Below are 10,000 nucleotides of genomic sequence, written 5' to 3' on the forward strand. Positions count from 1 at the left end.
GACATAATTGTGTGTGTGTAACAGACAGACAAAAGTAGACACAGACAGAAATGTATATAATTCTGTTACTTGTCATACAATGATTTTAGTATATTTTAAATAGAGTTAACGAGATCAGTTTTGCAGAGGCAAATATTAAGGACAACCCTCAAACAATAGGAAAGTACCCCTTGTCTATGAGTTTGTCATTATCCTAAAAACTCTTCGTTCTTTCTCCGGCAACCACCTAGACGGAAAGTGGGAATTCCTTCCTACTTGTTTATAGCATCAGGCCTGGTGGTGGTAATAGTGGTGGTAGTGGTAGCGGAGACAGTCTTGGCCACTAGTAGTGACTCGCTGATATTAGCACCAGGGACCAAGAGTACCGTTGTTGGGTCGGTATGCAGGCTTAGTGCCAAGACTCTGCTGAATAAAAATGTTGTGTCTGTGCCATGCCACGTTGCACACGTTTGTGCATCCTCGGCACCTAACCTCCTGTTGCACACCGCTCGTGCCGAATTACCAGGGCCAAAATGCCACAATCTGTTCATCTTTCGAAAATCATATCAGGGTGAGACCATGTTCATATGAAAAAGACAAGTTCCTGCCTTCGAACTTGACTTCACTTCAAAAGTTCAAGCGAGGATGCAATGCATTACTACCCTAATAATATTCTCCTTGCATTTCAATACATTTTTATCTATTTATTAATTTATTTTCTTATTTTTAATAATGGTGATCTCTTCTTAATGTATTTCCCTTTACCTTCTCTTACTTCTTCCTAATGAACGCCGTATTCTATGGAAGCTTGAATTTCAGGTCAATGGCCCCTGTGGGCTTGTTCCATATGAATAGGATTGAACTGAATCGAATATAGAATTTAGGCCAAAGTCCTATGAGGCCTTTAAGGTCATTCAGCGCTCAAACGGGAACTGACTGTAAAAGTTTTGAAAGGTGTAACAGGAGGAAAACCTCGCAGTTGCACTATGAATCAATTGTTAGGAGAGGGTGGAAAGTAAGATGGAAGGAAGAGAATATGAAAGGAGGTACAGTAACAGGAACGAAAGGGGTTGCAGCTAGGAGCCGAAGTCACGCTGCAAAGAACCTTAAGTAATGCCTACAGTGCACCTCATGGCACTAACCCCCTACGGGTCATATGAATAGGGTTCATTTTCTGAATAACAATAAGTGTTATGATTGGTAGCTTAGCAGTAAGCAATACTGAAACTGAATATGTAATTTAGCGCTAATCAAAGCTTCCATTTCAATAGGGTTCATCTTCTGAATAATAATTATTATGACTGGTACCTTAGCAATAAACATCACTGAAACTGAATAAGTAATTTAGCGTTAGTCAGAGCTTCCCTATTCGAAATTAAACGCTAACCTTTACTTTTACAATGGTCATTTTATTATTTCACGTGAACAGGAATCCTGAGCTTCTGTCTTCGTTTTTGTGCGTGCTTGCGTCCGTGCGTGGACAAATGCCTCTTGGATGCATCACAGGTTTCTGACCTACTTGTGTAAATTTCTTTAATCTTATATTTTTCCACTGAAAAGATCTGCGATGTGTACGAATGACTGGTAGGTACTCGTCTTACCTAGAAAATGTGTATATCAAAATCACATATATAATTCGGCCAGAAGCCCCTCGAGCTAAATTTACTTCAGAGACTTGGCCATCTACTCAATGGCGCCCTTTCTCATCCCCTTTACCCCATACCTTTCTCCCTCTTCCTTTTCCTCTTTGTTTCTGCTTCTTCTTACTGATCGTGACTTTATCCGGCATTCCTCAAGTCGGATTTCAACTTTCATCCGCAAGATTACGGAAGTACACAAATGGAATACCAGGTCATATTTTGAGGTAAGTCGTTTGGCAAGAGCCTTCACCCATAAAACCTAGTATATTGTTAGCAAGACTGAAAGTATTCATGACAACACGATCACAACTCCGTGCAAATCTAGCTTTGCTGGAGACAGTTGCAAATCCCAGAAATGACGGTCGTTTGGTTTGTGTTGGCGTCGTCACTGCTTCAGCATGCACATTGCTAAAGGTTCGTGTTCCTGTATTTTGTATATTCCATTATACACACCAGTAAAGGAATCTTGCCAAGTAGCAGGGGACAGCGTTCTGCCTTGTCATTACACTTAATATCAGTATCAATGTTGAAGTACTGTATGTGTTAATAATTATTATTTTTTTTTTGCCTCTATTACTACTAATATTACTACAACAGCTACTACTGTTTAGTGCTATTGCTATATACCCTATTATTCCAATCTACTCCCTATTTTGAAATTGAATAACTGACGATTTTAAAAATGGAGGTTCGAATTTGGAAAAACAATAGAACTACGATGAGAGGATAAAAGGTTCAAAGTGCTATCTCCTTCCCATCACCGGACGAAAATAATAAATAAATAAATAAATAAAAAAATAAATAAAATAAAATTTGTTAGTCTGACAAAAACTACCGAGTTGCTTCCAGACATCGAGCTGATTTCTAGCAAACCTAAGTCATGAAATTTTCATTCGTTCCTCGTTAAATTCTTTACTGAATGTTTTAATGGTATAAACATGAACTCTGCTGAAACCTGACCTCATTTTACAAGGGTAGAAATTAAAAACAAAAATGTTAAGCATGGAGTTCCATAATACGTCCAAAGATTTAAATATGTTACCTCATTATGAATACTAGCACTAGTAGTAGAAATTTTCACCGAGAAACCTTAACTTTCCGGACCATAGTGAACTCAAAACTTTCGATTTGCATCTATATTCATGAAGCTTACGAAAGGCTTATGTCCTGCACACTGTTCAATCATTTCTACAATTCTCTACTATAGGTACCTAATAGTACCTAAAAGAAAAGTTGTGTAAGAACCTGTCATCACTGATTTTTTTTTTTTAGTTATCCATGTCATGCGACTATTAGCAGGAATTGTTTAAATTTGGTTTCGTAACATCTTACACAGTTTCAGGTTGGTTATTATCAGTGCTGTTCGTAGTTTGTTGTGTGTGTGTGTGTGTGTGTGTGTGTGTGTGCAAGTTTGGTCCTTGTTTTTGTTGTTCCTACAGCCCCTGCTTAGAGCATGATGTTGGTTTACTGCAATCTTTGCAGCAGCCTCGAGCCCTTTGCCTTCTCAAGTGAAAAGCTTCCTTGTCCACTTGGTAACAGGTTATCTCTCTGCCTTTCAAGATCCAACTACCGTTCATCATAATTGTTTATAAATAATGTTCCTTCTTGTTTTGCAACTGCTATGGATGCTGTCATTCTTCATTCTTTCAGTTCAATAGCTTCTTTTCCGTAAGAAAATATATCGTGTTCTGTTATAAAGTCGCGGCTATACAGAATAACATCATGCTCCTTTTATAGTAATACCACAAACCACGAAAATCAAATGTATACAGTTTTCGAAGGGACCATCCCCCTTTCTCCTCAGAATACAAATCAGAATACAACAGCTGAATTCTGAGGAGGAAGGGAGATGGTCCCTTCGAAACTAAATCAATTTAATTTTCGTGCTTTGTGGGTACTGCTAAATCTATTATAGACGGAAAATGCTGATTTAATAGTGCTTCCTTTTATTGTTTTTTTAACAACAAAAAGTCCGTGTCTCTGGTATCAAAGACAGATAATGAAGTACATATGTCAAGTATGCATTAGATACTTCCCACCTTTTCAATGAAAAATCATGATGAAATGAGCAAATTCAAAAATATTTTCTCCAGCCCCTAGCCACATAAAATATTTAGTATGTGGTCCAAATTTGGTTTGTATGAAAAATAGCATCATGTCATGTAAAAAATTCGTAGCATCGCAGTATAAAAGCTCTTTTAATTTATTCAACAAACAAAAATGTTGTCTCAGTACCATAACAGAAGCGTAATGAAACGGACGCTACACCTCACGCTTTGCTTGTCCAATACCTCTTCCTTCTCGGTTAGCTAATTTGTCCATATTCATTTTCCTCTCTACGTATGAAGGCACTATATAAAGTCCTCTCTTGCGCCCCTCTACTTCCCACATCAAAATTCTAACTCTTGTTCTGGCCTCAGTGACACCTGTTGCTTTGTCATACCGGGATACGCCATAGCTCTCCTTAATAAAAAATTTTATTCTTACTACGAACTCCAACTGCTACGTTGACCTCTTTGGATCCTCAAACTTGCCCACTTATACTGAGAAGTCCTTTCCGTGTGATTATAAGGATGTTTGAGGGGATGGGAACCCAGACTCCTATCAAAAAAATATTTGAACATTATCGATTTATGCTTCATTTTACTTCATCGTAACTATGCTTTTAAAGTCATTAGTCGTGAATTTTATGACCTCTATCGATAATAAGTAACTCATCCTATTAACTTATTATTCTACTGTTGGCAAGTAACTAATCCTATTAATTCATTATTCTATCGATAACAAGTGACTAATCCTATTACAATTATTTTTCCTCCACAATTCATCGTCTTGCTTTGTAAATTCTACAGACTGCATTTCCCTGAAAGCTTGTATTACTGCTGCACTCAATGTAACCTGAGAACTGCATATAGGTATACATTACTAAGTTCCGTTAGAATATACTTTAAATTGTGCAATCATGAGAATCACAATAATACTACGGTATCATTCAATCTTTAAGCCTTTTCACTAATTCCGTCTTGTGATTCTTGATTAATGAGTTTCACCGCTTTTATGAGACACTTTGGAAATCATTCCCGCAAGCTTTTGCGTATATCATGATGTAGCTGCGCTCCTAAAAGCATTCACAATATCATTATCGAATAGAATACAATATACAATTTAAGCTGACGGTCAAGCGCTGCGACCTATGAGGTCATTCAGCGCTAAAACGAAAATTGAGAGTAAAAGGTGTTAGAGGTGTAAGAGGAGGAAAGCCTCGCAGCCACACTATGATACAATTGTTAAAAGAAGGTGGAAAGTATGATGAAAGAAAAAGAATATGAACGTAGGTACAGAAAAAGGAATGAATTGGGTTGCTGCTAGGTGCCGAAGGGACACTCCAAAGAACCTTTAGTGATGCCCACAGAACATCGCGCGTGAGGCGCACTGACGGCACTACCCCCGCCCCCCCACATGGAAAAAAAAAACCATTACTCTTTTGTCATATCTATTTCTTTGTAAAGGCTCTTCTTTCCACTTAGCTTCCAAAAGGTGGTTCATCTTTAGTCATTTCTTCATCTTGGTTTGTGGAAGTTGGATGTGTAGGCTACTCTCGGAAACCACAATCTCCGACCCGCCTAGGTCGTGCTCCGAGTTTATGAGCGGGCCCTTTCTGGACGGCAAGCAACGCCAACTATCACAGACTGAAACACACTAGAACACCTTTTGAACTCTTCCGGATTTTGCTTTGGATGTTTTTTTTTATGATTTTGCTGCAAATAATGCAAAGCAGTCATGGCATGATTATACTGACAGCACTGTGTTGAATTCTACAACTTGTATAATATCGAAACGAAGAAAAAATGCCGAAACTACCGGGTTGTAGTTAGGAAAGGGGGGAGGGGGAGGGAAGGGTAGAATCTGTCCAGAAAGGGCCCGCTCATAAACTCGGAGCACGACCTAGGTGGGTCGGAGACTGTGGTTTCCCAGTGTACTTATGCGCTAAGCTTCCATGGTTGAATTTTGATAAATAATTATTCTGCTTTGAATCATGATCTCGTTTAGTTACATAATTATGGTGACAACTCAAAGTTTAAGTTTCTTGGGCCTACAATTATGTTACGGAGTATACGTAAGGTTTGTTTAATGACCAGGATCTAAAATAACTATGACCAGGATCTAAAGTAACTATAAACCTAAAAGAGATACCTGGAAGAGCAGCAGCCCTGTGAGAGGAGACAGGAGTTTGTATGCGTCTTCAGAAATCCTTAAAAGACCTCGCATTAAACATTCAGGTAATCAATAATAAAAGATTCATCTTTCGAAACTATTTTATTTCATACTGAAAATTAATTAATTATAAATATAGCTTGTAAATTTGTTGTGTAGATACGAAGGCAAAATTTGGTAGGAAAACTTCAAACTGCCATGATCACCAATAAGCTAGAATTTGAACAAAGAATGATTCCCGCTTAATAAATAATAGATTTTTAGTTTATTTTTGGATGCCGCAAAAGGAGTACGTTAAATATACAAGCACACATAATCAGACAAGTATTTCCTTTAGTACAGAGTTCTCGTAAAAGATTATCCAATTATAGAGAGAGTAAAAAGTTATGCTCTACAAATAACGAATGATAATGTAATGGCGAAATGTCCATATCGCTTTTCTCCGAAATCAACTGAAAACTACTTTGGCGATTTGCTAAAATATTTCATTTTTACCACTCAACGTGTTTTTATGTTCATGATGATGGAACAGAAAGAAATTCGAAATGACTATTCCATGTGACGTAAAAACACACTCCATTTTTTCCATGACACGCATAAGCAATATAAAATGGGCTCATTAGCTCATTACTTTTTTTCTAGGTAATGAGACACAAATTAGGTAAAATTACGAATATTTCCGCTATACCATCCAGTGACACCTTTTTGTTTTTCAATTCATTCATTATCACACGGGAAAATTCAATTTTTGATTATAGTATTTAATGAGATAATTAGTAGCCAAGCAAACTAACTCTGATCCTACTGTTTCCCTCAAAAGTATGGCTGAACTAAAGTTTATTGAAGTAACACGACTAAACACGTCGATACAAAAACAATTCAAATTATTCTTCACTGAAGGCCTGACCGGAGTGTTCCCAAGATAATTTCCACATTTTGCTCGGAATCCAATGAATGTTCCCGATGAATCTTCATAACCTACTGTAATTGGTCATTGGAAAATATATTTATGCATTCACTGCTCTGCTCTTATACAAATGTTTACAAAAACTCTCTTACTCAAAACAAATATTATTTAGCCTAATACACAAACGCTAAAATTCGCTCAAGCGAACCAGAATGTTGGAATGTATCCGTCAATGAGATTTGTACTGGCGACGCCATTTGATTACATCAGCAACTCAATCAGTCGAGAGAAGCCAATGGCGGGAAAGGATTCCAGAAGCTGTGCGTTATATGTAGAAAAATATAGAGCTTATTTCACAATCTCTGCACTGTATAAGGAAAGTCTGGCCTTGGTCCCTCTTTGGTCGCTTTTGTACAAGGGATTTTACAAAATTCAATGAATCATATATAAAAACTACATAACAAACAAACGCTGAGAGTTTCCCGTCATGACAGAACCTGAGTTTTGAATGAATTCGCCAATAACGCCATCCTGCGTTTATTCTGTCTAAATATTATTAATAATTTTTCCATTCAATTTCTTTCGCGTCATTTTTAGATGTAACTTTTTTTTTCCGCGCGCCGAATCTTACTGAAAGGCGCCGGTAATAAAAGTGGCAGGCATTTATGTTGGCGCTTATTCAACGAAATATGTTTGTTCAGATTCCAGCCGTGCCCCATTAATTCACTTTATTTCCCCTGATTCTAAATCATTCAGTGTTATTCATCAAAGTGTACCGGCCGCACAAGTTATGTTTGTATTTTTCTCCAGCCAATTTGTTTCATCTTTTTTTTCTTCCTTTTGCTATATTTATTCAAAGACCCTCAAGTTCAGAGAAAATCTTTCTCTACAGTAATACTGAGAGTTGGTAGAGGGAAGGGGTCGGTTGTCGGCGTCTTGGGTGAATTTCGTTCGTATTGGCAATAAAGATCCTAAGTTATGGCCGAGCCTTTGCAGTATTTACAGCCTTAATGGTTAACGAACGCCGTTCCATTTTCGACGTTCAGATATCATAAACAACCGCAGCGATCTGCTCCTATTTCCAAGGCGAGTTGCCTCAGGTAGTTCAACCTTTTCTGGAGCAGGATTTTTCACTTCTTTTCGTTCATTCGATTCAGTGTGTGCGGGTTATTTCGTACTTATATGTATGTATGAAATAGCGTGTGAGCAAAAAGTTTTTGAATGCATGAATGTGCGTATGCATGTATGCAGACATGCATGTCTGTAAGTATGTACATTTGTATGTATGTATGTATGTATGTATGTATGTATGTATGTATGTGTATATAAATATATATATATATATATATATATATATATATATATATATATATATATATATATATATATATATGAATCCACATTCTCTCTCTCTCTCTCTCTCTCTCTCTCTCTCTCTCTCTCTCTCTCTCTCTCTCTCTCTCTTTGCCAGTGAGATGGGAACTGTTTTTCTGGTGAACCAGCTAGCAATACCTTATTGCCTACCAATTTTCAAAACTAACCATTGCACAATTTGAGTTCGGTAGCGAAGCTAAAAGCGTTTGTGTTTACTACTGTCTACATGTAACCGCAAGTAAGCATATTTCCAAAACAAGAATGAAAAAGGATGAGAGAAAACAGGAAGAGTTCAATGAAAGCGTGAATGTAATCAAAACAATTTCGAAATTCCATGCACCCAAACATTTTATCTATTATAGCAGAACACCAAGGATGGCCTCAGGAGTTTCAAAGTGATTTTTCGGCTCAACACAACAACTTGAGGTCCTTTTCAGTGAGCTGAACACCTTACGTGACGGTGGTTAAGGTGCGCTGTTATTGTCAGATAAATTTTCTCCCTTGGGACGAATGAAAGAACCATGAAATCCAGGCTGTGAACCCAAGCACTGGGGCACTTCTAGCCCTTTACTGCTCAAGCCACTGAAAATGAGCTGAAGTGGTTGGGCAGCAAGATAAGGTGTGGAAAGGTGAAATAAAAGAATCTGGAGGTGAACCTGGAAGAAACCCCCAACAGTTGCACTAAAAAGTAATAGTTAGGGAGGCTGGACAGCAAGATGGCAGAAAGCTGAGATGGAGGTAAATGACCATAAACTTGATGCAGCTAGGGGGGTGGAAGAGACGCTGCAAACATCCAAAATATTACTCGCAGTCAATATAAGGTGCACTGACAGCACCTCTCCCACGGAGTTTTAACAAACTAGATATCAAAGAGAATTTATCAAGAGTTTTAAGATATTTTCTAGCTCAAAATGATTCCTCCTTTATATTATACAAGACCTGGTGACTTTCACCCTTCAGTTTTCAACTAGGAATCAAGTCCTGATTCCAAAAATGCGGGCAGTGGGGAGAAGGGGGGAAGTGAAGCTTACATGCCTACATAAATACTGACCAGACATAACTCCACTAGAGTGCCATATAGCATTTATAAATTCGAATGTACAAATTTAACTCGTTGTCTATCCTAAAGTATACTCTTCGTATTCAGGTTCTACTGATGCAAACGCAACTATCAAAAACCAGCGAATCGATTTCCAGAAACAAAACGAAAGCAGGAGTTACTTTGTTTTCCTGTCTGGTGGGGTATTTCATAACAGTGTTTTCGAAAATGAAAAGCAAATTTCCCCCCCTAACATATCGTCCTTGAGCTTCGTAAATTAGCCGTGACAGTAATTTGTTGTTCCTTGTCCATCACTGTTGCCCCATTTCCTCTCTCTCTCTCTCTCTCTCTCTCTCTCTCTCTCTCTCTCTCTCTCTCTCTCTCTCTCTCTCTCTCTCTCTGATTATATTGCAGACATAGACAGTAATGTTAAGGACTCAGTAGTAAGAAGTTTCGCAGATGACACAAGAATAAGTAGAGAAATTGCTTATGATGAAGATAGGAACTCGCTACAAAGAGACCTAAACAAAATATATAAATGGGCAGAGATAAATAGGATGGTATTTAACTCTGATAAATTTGAATCAATGAACTATGGTGATAAAGTAGGAATGCTATATGCATATAAAGGACCTAATAATGAAACAATCACAAAAAAGGAAGCAGTTAAAGACCTTGGTGTGTGATGTTGAATAGGAATATGTTATGCAATGATCAAATAGCAATTCTATTGGCAAAATTCAAAGCAAAAATGGGAATGTTGTTCCGGCACTTCAAAACAAGAAAAGCTGAACACATGATTATGCTTTATAAAACGTAAGTACGTAGTCCACTTGAATATTGCAA

Source organism: Macrobrachium rosenbergii, chromosome 44 (assembly GCF_040412425.1).
Source record: "Macrobrachium rosenbergii isolate ZJJX-2024 chromosome 44, ASM4041242v1, whole genome shotgun sequence".
In the NCBI taxonomy this organism is placed as follows: domain Eukaryota; kingdom Metazoa; phylum Arthropoda; class Malacostraca; order Decapoda; family Palaemonidae; genus Macrobrachium; species Macrobrachium rosenbergii.